The sequence below is a fragment of the Anser brachyrhynchus genome (genome assembly GCF_964034855.1).
Source record: "Anser brachyrhynchus genome assembly, chromosome: 1".
NCBI classification, from domain to species: domain Eukaryota; kingdom Metazoa; phylum Chordata; class Aves; order Anseriformes; family Anatidae; genus Anser; species Anser brachyrhynchus.
The window spans coordinates 132,632,275-132,647,842 of NC_137694.1; the positions used below are offsets into that span (position 1 = coordinate 132,632,275).

Below are 15,568 nucleotides of genomic sequence, written 5' to 3' on the forward strand. Positions count from 1 at the left end.
GAGGCTCAGCTGCTGCCTTTCCTTACCTGGGCCCCTGAGGCTGTGGGTTTGCATTACACATCAGCTCATAGGAGGCCCTTCCAAATGATTTTCTTTCCAAAGACTTCTTGGCTTTTCTCTCTGCCTTGAATTGGTAATTGTCTGGCTAGAGGATGAGAGGATGCAGTGGCTGATCTAATGATATTTTTTCTTTTTTTCCTATGTTTTGCAGGGTTGTTTTTTGCCAGCTCCTCCAGCTGAACTGACTCACCCTATGGCAGTTGCAGGTGGGACAAGGGAGGAGTGGGATAGCTGCTTTCCACGGTAGTGCTCTCTTTTATCAGGCTAGGTGCAACCTGAAACCAAAAACTTACTTCAAAGAGACTTTTATCAACCATCTAAACTACTACATCCTGGGTGAGATGCTTCATTTTACAAAAGTTTAACGCCCAGCGCACCTTGGGTCAGGCTTAATTTGCTGAGATCCCCTGAGGCCTGTCCAGCTGACAGCTGCACGCTTTGCCAGGGGGTTCTCAAAGTGATCACAGAGCAGGACATTGGTCAGGTGAAGTGCTCTCAGTCCTGCTGCCTGCTCCCTGTGCTTGCTGCCAGGCTGCAGCCTCAGCCCAGGAGCAGGATGTGATATGGGCCCATGCTGTGTCCCATACACAAGTATCCTGCATCTGACTCGATAGCAGCAGTACCTGCAAATTGGAGTGTGGTGCTGCCCCATCCCCCATGTATTTTAAATAATTGGTGGTTTGGCTACTTGTGTGTTGTATAAGGCAGACAGACTCGGTTCTGTTCCTTTGCTTTCCCTCTGTGGCCACGTGTCTTCTGCATTTCAGTCACTGCAGGGATCTTGCTTCATCAGTAGGAGCTAGGACTAGTCCCATCCTGACTAACCTGTGGTCTGGAAAATGTGGGTGGGTAACCCTTCAGGCTACGGAGCAACCTGGAAATGAGGAAAGGCTGCCATGAATGTCTCAGTGTGCTCACAAGGTGCAGAGCAGGGTGAGCTGCCAATGTGTGTCAGATGGCAGATATCCCTTACAGTCCTCTGCATGTCTTTAATGGAAGGACTTACCGTGTGTGCACAGACACTTGAGGCAGACATGCCCAAATTGTCATCAAGAGTAAAGAAATCTAAGATAAAAACAGAACCGTCTGAAAATACATCAGGATGAGCTGAAAGGGAAATGTTTTGGACAAGTAAGCAGAAATTAGCCCAGAGTGTGGGGAAAGCACATAAGGTTATTACAAAAGGAAGCTGTAGCTGCTGTGTAAGTGCTTTAAATGAATGAAGCAACTGAACTCTGTGAAGATCCTGCTGGTGAGTATTAAGCATATTCAAGGTAAATCTACCCAGCCTGGCTTTCTCAGGGGAGGAAATAGGAGGAACACATTGGCTTTAACTATAAAATGGGCTTAAAGATGAGGGAGTATCCTGTTGCCTGGTCTGATCAGGACTAGAATACTTCTGGACAGAAAGGGAACTGTGAGAATTTCATAAAGCAAAGTGTCTATGAAATTTAACAGCCACTAAGCTAGGGGGCAGCTGAGCAAGAGTTTCTGCACTTTGTTTTAAGATTTAAAAGAAAGAGCTGGTGAAGTGTATATACACTTTCAGGTGAAATTCAGTGGTGAAAGTCCAATGCAAACACTAGGTCTTACTTGAGGATTTCATGCCACGGAGGTTAAAGTAACCAACAGACCCGCTGCTTAACGCTTCTGCATAGTGGTGTCTTAGTGAATGTGTTTGCCCTCCACCCAAGCAGGGATGAGCATTTCCTAGTTCCATGATCAATGCTGTCTTGAGCTGATAATGGGTCCAAATGAAGCTTACTCTCAGCTTCAGTTCAAGGGCTTCAGTATCAGGGCTAGAAAAACTAGATGTAAGTGTGGTTCCCCTGTGAGATGAGCTAAATAATGCTTCACACAGCAGCTCATGCTAACTTCCTTTTCACCAGCAGTCTGGGGGTTGTTCAAGCATCAGCCTTTGGAAACTGACTTTTTTTTTTTTTTTGTCAGGTGCGGTACTGCCGTTCTGTCACATGGTGGAAAAAAGCAGAGAAGCTTGTGGTGAGACAAGTTTGAGTGATCCAGTCCCAGACTTGTTTGTTGCTTTCTGCCTGGGAGAGGTGCTGGGGGTGTTGCAGCCTTACCGAGGGACAGCAGCCGTCTCCTTCAGCGCCTCTGCACACAGCTTCTTAGAAGCAGCACCAGTTCCTGCCTTCCTTTTAAGAAGGATGCCTGGTCTGTCAGCTGAAGGGAGATGCTGAAACTGTGTACACCAGCACAAGTCCCTCGCATTTCTCTGTGCCCTACCTGAAGCTCTGCCAAGCACAAACCTCAAAGCCGTGTCAGCAGCATCCCCAGTGGGACCTGGTACGAGAGGAGATGAGGTGATTTTTATCTCCAAGTCGGTTCGCATCACTGCAACACCCTTGTCTTCAGCTCAGGCTATGAGCTTACGTAGCTGCATCACTAGAGCAAGCTGAGGTTCAGCTCTCGGCACATGCTGTGCTTGTGCAGGGTCCCCAGAGCGTGCACACTGCTCCTCTGCTCTCCCCAGCCCACGCTGTCTCTGCGTTGCCAAAGCTGCTCCTCCTCGCCGGCACTGGGAGCGTGCTCCAGGGCTGCTCAGATACATCTACGCACACGGCAGCAGGGCGACCGCTGCAGTACCGTGCACACTGACTCACTGCTTCTCTCGCATTGCTCAAGCCCCTCTTGTTTTCAGGGGGAACGAGCTGGAAAGAAGCCACCAGAAGAGGATAGTGCAGGAGATGCAATCCGCCGTGGTGGATAGATTACTGTGCTGAAAGGTCATTCTCTTTTTTTCCCCAGATCTTTTTTTTTTTTTTTTTCCTTAAAACAGATTGAGTTTACAAGCGTGAGCAATATTTTCCCCCTGGTTCTTGACACAGCCTCAGAAATCTCCACTGCTGCTGCAGCAGCGGCTAGCAGCCAGCCTTTGCTCTGAGCTGAAGTACAGCCATGTTCATTGTTTCACTGAGGTTACAAACCAGCCTGTGGTTCTCCCCACTAAGAGAAACTCATGTCTTGTGCTTTTTCTCTTCTAGGAGGTGGGACCATGCTTTGAACCAAACCCGCCCACAGTTTTGCGCTTTTCAGCTTCTGGTGGCACAGCCATTTGTGCCAAATGACTTTAATTACTTTGAAAACTTATAAGCTGCTTGAAATTGAGTTAATTGTAGATCTTTCACTCTAGCCCATTAGAAAACAACTGCTCTAAAGAACAGAGCCCATGCTGTGTGCAACCTTTATCTTGAACCATAAGAAACAGGAAACCTTTGTGGGTTTTCTTGCAACAACCTGATATTTATAGTTGCCTTCGGAGCAACAGCTAGTGAGATTATGCAGCTATGAACCCCATGCACTACGGCTCTCAAAGGGGGGAATTTTTTCAGAAGTGCTCCTGTCTGCTTCTGTATGCATTTGAAAGAGAGCCAACTCAATTTGCAAATGGCCTTTTGTTTACCTGCTTTTCTTCCCAGTGGTTTGTCTGTTTTCATCTCCACCAGGGTGCAAGGCAAACCGGGATCAACCCTGCAGTCTTGAAATTCAGATTCAGCTCCAGGGAGCAGCAGGAAACTTCTCAAGGTGTGCCAGGGACATGCTCTTCCCAGTCCGCACATTCATGACTTGCCAGTTCTCCCCTCACTGTTATCCAGTAGGATTCCAAAGAAACAAAATCCACCTTTCCTCCTACTCAATGCAGGCCAAAGAAAGGACTGAGAATTACGAATCCTGCCTCTTGCCTCTCCTTCTCCACTGCCAGCCAACATCCGTACCATAATTCCCGTAAACCTTCTAAAATCGGGAAGCTCTGGCTGGGACAGGTGGTTTCAGAGGAGGCTTTCTTAACATATTACATTCTGATTGTCTTGCTTGGCAGCTTGCTGAGGGCTAAAAATGACTCGATAGCTGGGAGGACAGTGGCCATGAGGTGATGGTTTGGGGTGTCTAAAATTTTTCTATCTTTGTGATTTCTATTTAAGAGGTGAGAACTGCAATTATTAGGGGAAGAAGAGCAACAAAATAGATCTGAACAGCATATAACATTTTCAAAGTGTTGTTGTATATGCTTTTAGCAAAGGCATATATTTATTGTTACCAAACTTTTACTTAAAAAGCAATAAAGGTTTTTGATGAAGAATGATTTGGACTTTGGGGATTTCTGACATATATAAGAAAATTATGAAAAGCTGCAGTTCCTCCTGGAAAACACCATTTTGGTGAAAAAAAAGAAACAACATATTTTGTTGAAAAGGGACTTTCAAATGTTTTCCACATTAGTATTTGAAACTCTTTCTCTGTTAAAGTTTTGTTTCATTTTGTTTTCTGTATTGTGGCCAGCCCCATCACTGTGGACAGACTCACAAATAGGCTCACCTTCATTACTACACCAGAAGCAATTGTCCATGAATGCAATGTTGCTCAAGGCACTGGGGATTTGGTACTTTTTGACAGCTGGCTACAGCCACTCCACTTGAAAATGCAGACAGAACACTTGAAAATCTAGCCACTTATGTCAATGGCTTGTGGCTTTTCAAAAGTAGTTTTACATCTAAACTTCAGGTCCTTCCATTTCTAAACAGTGAACCTGTGAGCTAAACAGCCATTAAACTGAGCATGGACTCATTCATCTGCCACTTGGTTGTATTTACTGTGGACCACATCATGTCCCTCTCACCCAAAGTTAGTGATTCATGAACCTTTACATGTTGCAAAGATATCTTTGCTTCCACCATGACAGACAGTGAAGCTGAAAAATGATGAACCCAAAATGGGAAAAATAAATAAATAAATGTCTCAATTGTTCATCTTTTTCTTTTGTCTTAGAAATCTTAGAAGTACCGAGGGACAGAAGGCCTCATACAGGGAGACCTCCAAGTCTGAAACCAAGACAGAACATACCAGGCCCAGCTTTCCAGGAGCAGCCGTCAGACTGTCTAAATGTTTAATTGTTGGAACAATGCAGAACCCTGTGCAGGCAGAAGGTCTAACAGGTGCCCCAGATGTGGCTGGCAGGAGCTGAGGGTCACTAAGGGCCTCGCCAGTTCCAGATCTGCACAGGAAGTACACAACGCTCTTCTAATTTCTAAATGACTTGTGCAACCTCTATGCGTAACAGCCTGTGGCATGACCACGGAGAGAGACTTCCTGCTTGGTTGCAAGGATGATTTGGACACTGAAGCTCCTTCTGTAGTCTCTGCTTTTTTTCTTTTTTCTTGTTTTTTTTAACTTTCTTTAATTTTGACCACAGTAAAGTCAAGCCACAAAGCCCATACAGTAGAGGCAGACAAGCAGCTTTGTCAAACGTAATACAATTCTAAATGTTTTCAGAGAAGATAAACTGTAGTTCTAAAAGCATAATGAATAGCAAATGGAGGTGTAAAATGGACAGATAAAAGAAGGAAAAAAGTATGAAAAAGCTAAAAAGCCAATTAATTGTTGTCAGCATACACAAAGAGAAAGTAACCATTGGAACAGAAAGCTGTATGTTGTTCTTCAAAGCCAGGGTGAGGTGGAGATACCAGAGCACTGGCTGGTGTTCACAATGGCTGATATCTCCCCTGTAGAGCTACATGGAAACTTCAGCGCCTGGCTGTACTTGCCAGTAATAGTATTGCCTCCCAACTGCCTTCTGGGATGCACAGCCTTCCCTCCTTATCTGCTAGTGCCCAGGAGAAACCAGGTGACAGGGAACACCAGCGTTTTTCAGCAAGACCCCCCTCCGACTGCTCGGGGAGCCAGGACTAAGAGGCTCAGTGCTGAGCACAGGTGTGGATACAGCCTGGGAGAGCACCCACCTACCACATAAGGGCATCACTGCCCCTTTCCCAGCCAGATTTGGTCTGGATCAGGTCAACCCAAGCTGCCCCTCTTTTTTAACGCTGTAGATGCTCTCAATACACTTGCCAGCTCTTGCTAGTAGACAACTGCCACCAGACTTTGAGCAGAGTACAATGAATAACCATCAGAGCAGCTGAGCTTTGTATGCATTGGTGCATACACAGAATAAATTAGTTCCTAATTCAGCTAAGCAGGATCTTAAAACTTTGAGCATGCTTAATGTCACTGGATGTGTCAGGCTCTTCCTCAGGCTGCAAGACCCTGCCACCATGCTACCAGGCTGTGGTTGGAGGGCAGAAAGCAAAATGGCTTTTCAGTCAGCAGTGTCTTGACGAGGAGGAGGCCACAGGACCCACAAATGCCGATGGTAATATTTTCCCATGCCTCCTCAGTCTTGTCTTCAGTGTTCTCTAAGATATGTTGAGACTGTTGAATTTTAGATGTAGATGTTTTGACTGTCAAGTCAGTTTACATTATGAATAATAACTCATTGACATTTCACCAGAAAAAAAAAAAATTAATTAAAATAGATTCCAAAAAAATGATTTACATATTTTGCAATACCACAAGAATGTGGTGGTTTATTATGTCAGGTTTGTCAGGATAGGATTATTCCTGTACATGTCAGATCCCAGGTTCCTGCACTCTGCTCATGGCAAACTTACTACAAGAAGAAATTTGTCCACTGTTTAAAACTGAGCTAATTATGTGGAAAAGTTCATTTTACAGTTCTTGAGTACGTACTTTTGTTTTAGCCCTAGCTAGTACTTCTTCCCCTTCAGGAACGATTTCAAAAGTAGTAAAAGCTTTAGCAGCCCTGAAAACAGAAATGAAAAATCATGTGGTGGCCAGTCTCAGTTCCCTGTGTGTTCTGAGGACTTGATTGAAAACCTACCCAAGCAAGGCATCAGCCCTGTGCAGGGGGAAGGTGCGGCTGGTCGACGTGGAGCCAGGGCACCAAATCTTTGCTCCCAGCACTTCAGGTAATTAGTGCAGTATTGGGACTCTTTGGAAAACTGTGGCCTGTGAGATTAGTGGCTTATCCTGAGGCTATCTGTGAGACAGTTTTTTTTTTTTGGTGGTTTTGTTTTTGTCTTTTCCTTTTTAATGCTTTTAAAAGAGGGAAAGCCTCAGAGCCTAAATTTCTAATTCACAGGGGTGCTTTTGAAACGATCACTTTGCCTTGGTCACCCCAAAAGAAACAAAGAGCAGGAGCTGCCAAGCGAACAGAATTGTAACAGGTGTTTGACTTGTTCATAAAGTTGCAGTTATTTCAATTCTTAATACAAACATGGTTTAAATGAAGCCCTCCGCTCCTTTCTTTCTACAGTGGGAATAAGTAGTTCTGATTATAAGAAATAAGCAATGTATAAGTAGCAGTATAATTAACAGCAGAATAATTAAAATAGGGACTGGTGGTTCTATGTTGCCTTCTATTAAATTAATGAGGAAAATTCAGGTGAATTCACTGGAAATTAAGTCTTTATGAGATATACGATGCATGTTTTATCTGTTTTTGTTGTTGTTTTGTTTGCTCATTTTTTAAATAAAAACAACCACACATATTCTCATATAGTCAAATACACACATATAACAAACATGGAACTTATCAGGTTTTTTTTTGTTTTTGTTTTGTTTTGTTTCCTCCCAATTGCAAATGCTTTCATCAGAAAAAAACATTGTGTTAGCACAGAAACTGACATTCACTCTGACAATAATTTGAGCAATTTGTCAAGCCCAGAGGTTCCTTGTCCAATGAGAGGGATTGGGAAGTATCCACCTGAGACAGTCAACAGCACACAGTCAAAATGCTGGAGACACAGCATGCCTCCAGAGCTTGCTCTCTCTGGCTGAAACCCAAGTGAGAGCCGTATACATAACCACACCCCGACTGAGGTAAGATTTCAAATCCTAAGACTGGAGAATCATTTCTTCTTTCTTGATATGCAAATTTTTACTCACAAGAGAACATCTCCAGAAGGAGAAATTGAGAAAGCTGCATGCATTAGTTTCAGACAGAGCACTTTGGGATGTGGCAGATTTCGGTTCAACCCCCCTGTGTGAACCAAAGAGGGTACAGGGATTTGAACCTTGGTTATCTGTACCCTACAGCAGTGTCTTGTTTACTCCAGTATGCAACATACTCCCCAAATCAGCTCACATTCAGCTTCAGGAATTCGTCTCCCTGTGGATCCTCTATGGATTGGTTTCCATGAGGTTCATTTCTCCAGCTGGATCCCAGGCTTCTGGTGGCTCTCAGGCTGTCGGTCTGTAAGTCTTCTTCCAGAACCAGTACCAGCGTCTTTCCTATTTTTACAGCCTGCCTAAAGCAGGGAGAAAAATAGACAATTTGTGGAATTCAGATCACACCAGTCTTTGACTTGTCCTTTTCTGACTGGGGAGTCATACCCAACTGCAAAACTAAGTTTCTCTGAGACTTGGGTTGGAATAAGTGGCAGCTTCCTACTGTTTTGCCAACCACCTGAAGGATGGTTGAAGGAAGGATTTCTGCACCGCCATGTAGAGTAGTCTGTACTGAAATATTTCTGATACTGCATTGCCAATAGCATTTGTACAATGTTAGGACTTAGAAGCCAAGATTTCCAGAGATGTTTCTTAAGGCTCGATCAGTTATTGACACACAAAGTAAGGCCAGAACATTGAGTTCTTCAATCTTCTGGGTGAATCAGATTATACTTAAAAGACATTTTTCAAGTTGCATGACTTTTTTTCTTTTTCTTTTTCTTTTTTTTTTTTTTTTTGAGGGAGAGAGAGAATATCATTAAAGTTTTGCTTGGTACAAATAAAATATTTGAGTTGACCTAAAAAGAAATGCTAAATTTTATTTTCAGGACTTAAGCCCTTTTATTGTTAACTCTTGTTCCAAATGTTGTTTTGAGAAGCAACAAAAATGATAACATACCTTTTCTTTTTCTTAATATCTATCTTCTAGCTGAAGAAATCACATGTTCTGTTAAATTCTAGGAATAATTTCTGCCTTGCCATAAACCATAATTTTGATGAACAATACATCTTTCACCAAAATACCTGAATGGTACCTGGTTTACAGAAAAAAGACGAGTGCTTTTTGTCTGCAAAGCTGCTACTTCGTGATTTAATCAAAAAGGCCACCTGAAAAGTGAGAAGTCTGGACACTATTCAAGACAAAAGCCTTGCGAGCTGGCTATGGTGTTATGATAGGTACACAGTTCTCTTGTTACTAAATGCAGAATAATGGAGCATCAGATAAAAATGTTCCATGGGGGACAAAGAGAGATTGTTGAATAACAGATTTATGATTCAGAAAACATTCCATGGTATCAACCAAAAACATCAACAAAAAGAAAGGAAAATATAAAGATAAGGAACATCAACCAAATATAGCACTGAGAGCACACAGTTGAGTGCTGACTGGAAAAAACACACCAGTAGGATCACTTGGAAAGTTGACATGAGTTTGGCTTTGTGGTGCTGGGGTGCACAGGTGATTAGTGCCCAGTAGGAGCTTTGGTGGCATTCACACATGGCTGGTGACAGATGTTGGCACATGAGTGGCTCTGGGAGGCAACAGATGGCCCCGGTGGTGTGGAATGTGGAGCCTCCAGCCAGGATGCTCAGAGCAGCAACCTCCATGCCAGGCAGAAGGGTCAATGCCATTCTGGGGTGCAGGACCTTAGAGAAAGGGGCAAAGCCTAGGTTTGCCTGGTGCACAGCTGGAGCTCCCTCTCATCCAGAAATTACAGGGACAGTAGAAAGGGCACAGCCCAGTGTGGCAGCCAGGCATGGGCTTGCTCATCCTTAGTGGCCAACATGCTGCTGTGCTCAGTCTGCAGGCCAGGCTCGGAGCGTGGGATTCCCCTTGGTGCTAACCTGAGCTCCAAGCCTCCCTCTGCAAAGACCATCCTTCTTCATCAGATCCACAGGGGGCCTCAGGTGATCATGCTCCTAATTGTAGCACTTCCGTTAAAGTTTGCTTGGGACGGCTCTGGAAAAAAACATTAAATTAATAAGGTCTATTGGTCTGATAACTCCCCACCTCTAGTAGGTCTCCTGTTTCTGTGCATAGACCATTTCACCTACAAGCTTCTTAAAGTAGCATCTGTCTTTCATTACATGATTGTATGGTATCTGGGACTGCAGAGCAGTTAGGCAAAAAATGAGAATGAGAAATGTAGTTAATTTATTTAACTTAAATATAACTTCATCGTGCTGAATGATACCAGGGAGGTATGACCTCAAAATAAATAGCCTACTATTCAATTTTTATTCATGCCCGGTGTACTGTGGTAGTTCCTCTTTGAAGCAAAAGCATATAATTGCCATATGAAAATCCCAATGACCTGAAAAGAGGAATATGCCGATTGCTGTGTTCCTGTGCTATACAGTCTCCCCCAAAGTCTTGCAGGAACCTTTCTTTTCAGCTGGGACAACATTTCACATTTTTCTGCGTGAATTGTTAAAAAAAGAAAGGTGTATTCTCACTCTCAGGCTGTGAAGCTGGCATACATTTTCTCTGAAAAAAACATCAGGTCTATCTGAATACAAGCTACTTTAAAATCGCCTTGCTAGTTTGTTAAGCTCCATAGGAAAATGAACAATGGATTTGTTACTAAAAGTGCTGTAAATTATATTTTATTTTGCTTAGCACCTAGAGAGCAATTAAAAAGATATTTAAATGGGAAATAAATTATGTGGAAAACAAATTAAATTTTCATGCAACAAGAAGGTTCAATAATATAATCATACTTAAAGTTCATGGTAGAGAGCTTTGCTTTGTTTCTTTATGGGACTTCTGAGGTAAATTTTCCCCAAAGCTCTAATGAAGTGTATATGAATATATACACTTTCCCATTAAAAAAAACTATTTAATGTTCTGTCAGATATGGCTACACTTGTGCCTGTATGCTCTGCTTATATAAATGTCTTTCTGGTGCTGTTGCTAAAAAAACTGAACACAGCTGCAGTCAAGATCAACACTGAAGGTAGCTATGTAAATTAAGCCAGAGACTGTGCCTTCTCTTTTTGGTAGGAGTTATATTTCTCATTATCCTTGGTTTTTCAGTCCTCTGATCAGCTACAGAAAAACAGTGGTGGTTATTCACAGCAGGACCAGCAGGTCCCTCCCACACACAACAGGCTGAGGCAGGTAATACCACATTCTGCACAAAATGTAGATAGTATTATCACTAATAAGCAAGTTTGTCTCACTTAGCTGTTTAACTAACAGAAGAAAAGTATGGCTTGAAAAAAAAAATACACACAGAGACTGAGATTACAGTCTCTTTCACCTGGAGGTTAGCTTGGAACTGGGCTCTAAGCAAATCCTTCCACACCAGAAAATTAGGAGGTTTTGCAGTGAATCAAAAACTTGTGGTCCATCTACCCAAGACATGCCTTCAGGGGAGGTGGAGTGGATGGAGGATTTCCACTTGGGCCAGTCAAGTCCCCTCCTTTTCCTCACCTGTTGATCTGTTGCAGTGGCTCTGATACCCATGAAGAGCTGTGGCTGAAAGGCTCTCATCAGGAGAGTGTGAAGCTGTGCCACAGACAGTAGCTCTCACGTGAAATGTGTCTGAAGACAGAGAGCTGGGGAAAAATGTTGGTGAGTGGATGAAAGCAGGAGAGTTGAGATGGTGAACTGGAGGGGCTTAGATGGCCCCTAGTAGGAGACCAGATGGACTCCATGGGCTGCACCACAACATGGAGCCTCCTGGAAGAACTCTGGTTTGCTCCCGAGCAGACAGCAAGAGCAAAGGATGCTACTAGCTCCCCTGGTAACCCTGCAGAGGATGGAGAGGGTGCTCACCCTGCACACTGGACGGAGAGAGCAAAACACCACAAGCAAAGGGACATAAATCAGGAAAGGCTGAGGATCCCAAACTTGTAGTCCTCCCAGAAAAGTTGAATATGCTGTGGGAGACATTGGCCAAGTCCAGCACTTGGGAAAAGCTGCAGAAAGTGAATTTTCTGATAAAGGTTTGCGAGCACTTAATGGTACCCACAGAACATGTATATTGTGGGGGAAAGGACAGCGATGCCACCACTGCTCAGACCAATGGATTACATTGCAGCAGCAGATGCCTGGGTTATCAGTGCAAAAACAATTGAAATATTTCCTCCTTTTAAACTGAATGTTGGTCCATGATAATGTCACCCCTGTGACAGTGACACTGAAGGAAAAGCCACAGTCAGTAGGGTGTAAACAAGTGAAACTCAGGACACACAGTGTTGCTCTTTATCCTCACTGGGGCATTGTGTGAACTCAGCATTACTGAAGCAGCAACAGTAAGTAGGGGAGAAGGAAGCAGCAGCTGTTGTACTTGGAATACATCTGTCTCCTGATCTTTTTAGGAGTTTGCATTCATCTGGTAGATCTAGGGCCAAAAGAGAAGAGGAAGCATTTGAAGTGCCTGAGTGCAAGGGCTGTGGTAAAACAAGATGTACCCCTCACACAGGGGCTAAGAGAGGAGCTGGGCATCTCACTGCCTCCATGTCTGTGGCAGAAGAGCCAGGACTGGCCACTCGAGGAAGAAAAAACAGGTCCTCTCACTGCATAGACCCTGCAGGATAACGAAAGTTAAAAAGCAAATGTTTTGCACCAATGAAAATAGGAGCCTTTTCTGCAGAGATGGCTGGTGCTAAATATATCCTAGTGCTCGATGCATCAGCAGGGCTCTGGCAGGGGCCCTTAGATAAACATTGCAGATCGTTGTGGCCATTCAGCCCTTCTCTGGGAACCCTTTTGGGTTCTTTCACAAACAAAAGTTTTTCAAAGGAAAATATGAGTTTGGAGGGAGTTATGCTCTATAGTGGAGCATGGCCCCAGGTCCCCAGCATCTTTAGAATCAGCAGTGGCAGCTTGTGCACCACTGCTCTAGCAAAGCCTAGGCATTGATCAACAATGCCAGAGGGGGCAGCTTTGGCCTTGGTCCCTCACATATAAAATGTTTTATCTTTCCTTATGAACAGCCACTGTTAAATGAACCTGCCCATAAATCATTTCTTGCCTCCGGTGAATACAGGGGTGATTTTCAGTTTGAGAGTATGAATTTCTAATCAAAAAGAAGGCTAGTGGGAAAATGCTCTGCTTCCAGGACATTCTCTGCAGGTTTTGATGAAAACACTAGGGAGTAAAATGCAGTGTTGGACATGTGACTTAAAACAAAGAAACAAAAAAACTACCAAAGTCACAGAAAACCAGAGCAAAAAGAGATCCTGCAAAAAATAATTTAGATGGCTAGCACAAGGTGCCTGACACAGCGTGTTCCCAAGCTTTTTCCTATACTGGAGGGAATGCTTTTGGTAGTCTGCTAACAAATACCTAATTGGCTAATTCTCAGATATTACCGAATATATACAATTAAAGTATGTAGGGCTTAGGGATGGAAATATTTAAGAGAACTAGGGGTGTTTTTATTAGCTTCATATGAATGCTCATGTCAAAGAAGTTCATCTGGCAAAAATGTAACACAATCAAGTAAAAGAACTGTTGCTTATAGAACTGGAAAAATGCTTTTTATTTTATTTATTTATTCATTTATTTTTAGGAAATGGTATACATAAGTAGATTAAACTCATTTGGGATAAAGGGAAGTAATCCCCAATATAGAATTATTGACTCTTACTAGTCAGAATAAATGTGAAATAGTAATGCTTGACTTCACAGTTTGGTTGGCAGGGATTTAGCAAGTGACATACTACTACTGTGGATATATCAACACTCATCCTATCTTTCCTCTGTGACTGTGAAGTGAAGAAGATATCAAAATAATAATATGTCTCATAAAAATAGCATGGAGTCTGTCTCTGATCTACATTTATCACTGTTACTGAACAAAGCTTTGCTAGTAAAGCATGGATTATCACCTACTGATATTTGGTCCCTACATACACTCATGGCTCTTTTTCTAAATGACAGTTTTGTACAATGTCTCTGCTAGCAAAAATGGGGCAGTATTAGCTGTACAGCTAATACAGCACATATGCCATTATAAGTGGTGTCCTCACATGATGAGTTTTGAAGATACAGGGTGCCAAGGTATCTGCAGCTGCAGAGGTGAATTGGATTTGGTCTAAATGCTCTAAAAAGCCTGGCTAAGCTCTGGGAGTCTGAAACAGGGGAATGTGGTTGACAGCTGGAAGTAAAGCCAAAGAGATGCAGTGATGCCCCTCCTCCAGGTAGGTGAGGACAAGAGTGGCTCTGGTGGGCTCCAAAGCAGAGTGCCTTCATTGTGTGGTTTTGCCAAGTGTTGGATGGGGTCATATGCCAACATCTTATGGTTGTAGGGGAGACTTGCCCTGCACAGAGGTCCCTGGAAGCGCAAGGGAAGTGAAAGAAGAGAGACTGTATGTGAGTAGAGGAGAGAAGGAGAGAGCTCAGAACATTGGAAGGCCCCCAAAATAGAGCTGAATTATTAATCTCATCTCTGTATCTAGTCTTATTTTGTTTGTAGGCCTCTGGCGAGTTGAACATATGAAACAATATTTGTTTCCTTCATAGCCATTGGGCTTGAGTTGTTTGATTTTCCATTACACCAACATCATGCTGAATGCATTTTATTCAGATTGGACACAGAGGATTCAAATATCCAAGGAGTAATAATAGGCAGGCTTGTAAAATGCACTTTGAGACAATTTCTTCTTTTGTCTGCTTTCCAAAGGAAATAAGACTTGTGCAACCACATTGTCTGCATGTATCTCTCTGTCTGCCTGTCTCTCCTCCCGTTTAAGTAAGATCTGAACTCAGGCTACAACAAAGTTTGAGAGGGACAAACGCAAAAACGAAGTACGTTTCATGTAAGTCTGTGTCTAGGAGGAGAAGACTACATCAGTGGAGAAAGGCTTTAATCACAGTGTAACAGAGGGAAGGGCTTCAGTCTGAGCTTGCGGAGTCAGAAGTTACCACACCAGAGTGAATTTAGAGGAGAGGAAGCTGTGAAAACCCCAGTCAAAGCCAATGGTTTAATCAGATCTTGAACCTCACTAGACACAAATCAGCTAGAGGACAAAAGTCTGTAGGAAAGAAAATTTTCTTAGTTCCAATATTCATGAAATTACCTGAATAACACAAGGCTAGTATATATTGGGTCACCCAGGCATTGGCTCTGGCTTGTGTTATATTCAGTTCAAGATTTTATCCAAGCTGTGAGGTAGCAAAGAGGTTAGGCATTAGCCTAACCCATGACAAGTTGTGTTAGTTTAGGTTATGTAAGAATAAGAGTGAGATCTTGATTACAGTAGCTGTTAGTGCCTTTTTTTCTACTGTGTTTATAGCAAGAGGAACCAAGTCCCATGGACCTAGTCTGACCTCACAAAACTGAAAGTGAATTTGGACCAAAGTTCTAGTTTCCAGCACTGGAGGAACTCAGCAAGATTCTCTGCTGGATTTTATAGCGAAGAGACTAAAAATGATGTTTTCATACTGTTAAAATGAGAGACAAAAGAGATAAAAATTATGTTTCCACCTGAGGAGCTAGGGGAAAACTGAAGACTCAGTCCACCACTCTCATGCCTCCTTTAAGCAACAGTCAGTTTTATGTACATACGGCATGCAGGACGGAGAAGGACATGGGACAGGGCTGAAGATTAGCACATGCATGGTTGAAAAGAAAGAAGCTGTGAATGAAATGCAGTACTCTGAGTCATTCAGACCATTGGTGTCAAGGGATATCAGCAGGTATGTTTGCCCTGGATTCCTCTACACTTT

General features: G+C 43.0%; 1 long non-coding RNA gene across 2 annotated transcripts in view; it reads left to right on the plus strand.

Annotated features, from left to right (window-relative positions):
- The window catches only part of LOC308199400, a 40,950-nt gene extending 36,141 nt beyond the window's left edge, over positions 1-4,809 (plus strand). The window contains exons 2-3 of one of the 2 annotated variants that reach the window (XR_013954609.1): positions 212-1,312; positions 2,011-4,809. This is a non-coding gene — a long non-coding RNA (uncharacterized lncRNA). The remainder of the gene's footprint in view (positions 1-211; positions 1,313-2,010) is intronic. The other variant, XR_013954610.1, reaches the window with a different exon arrangement.
- Positions 4,810-15,568: the final 10,759 nt, after the last annotated feature.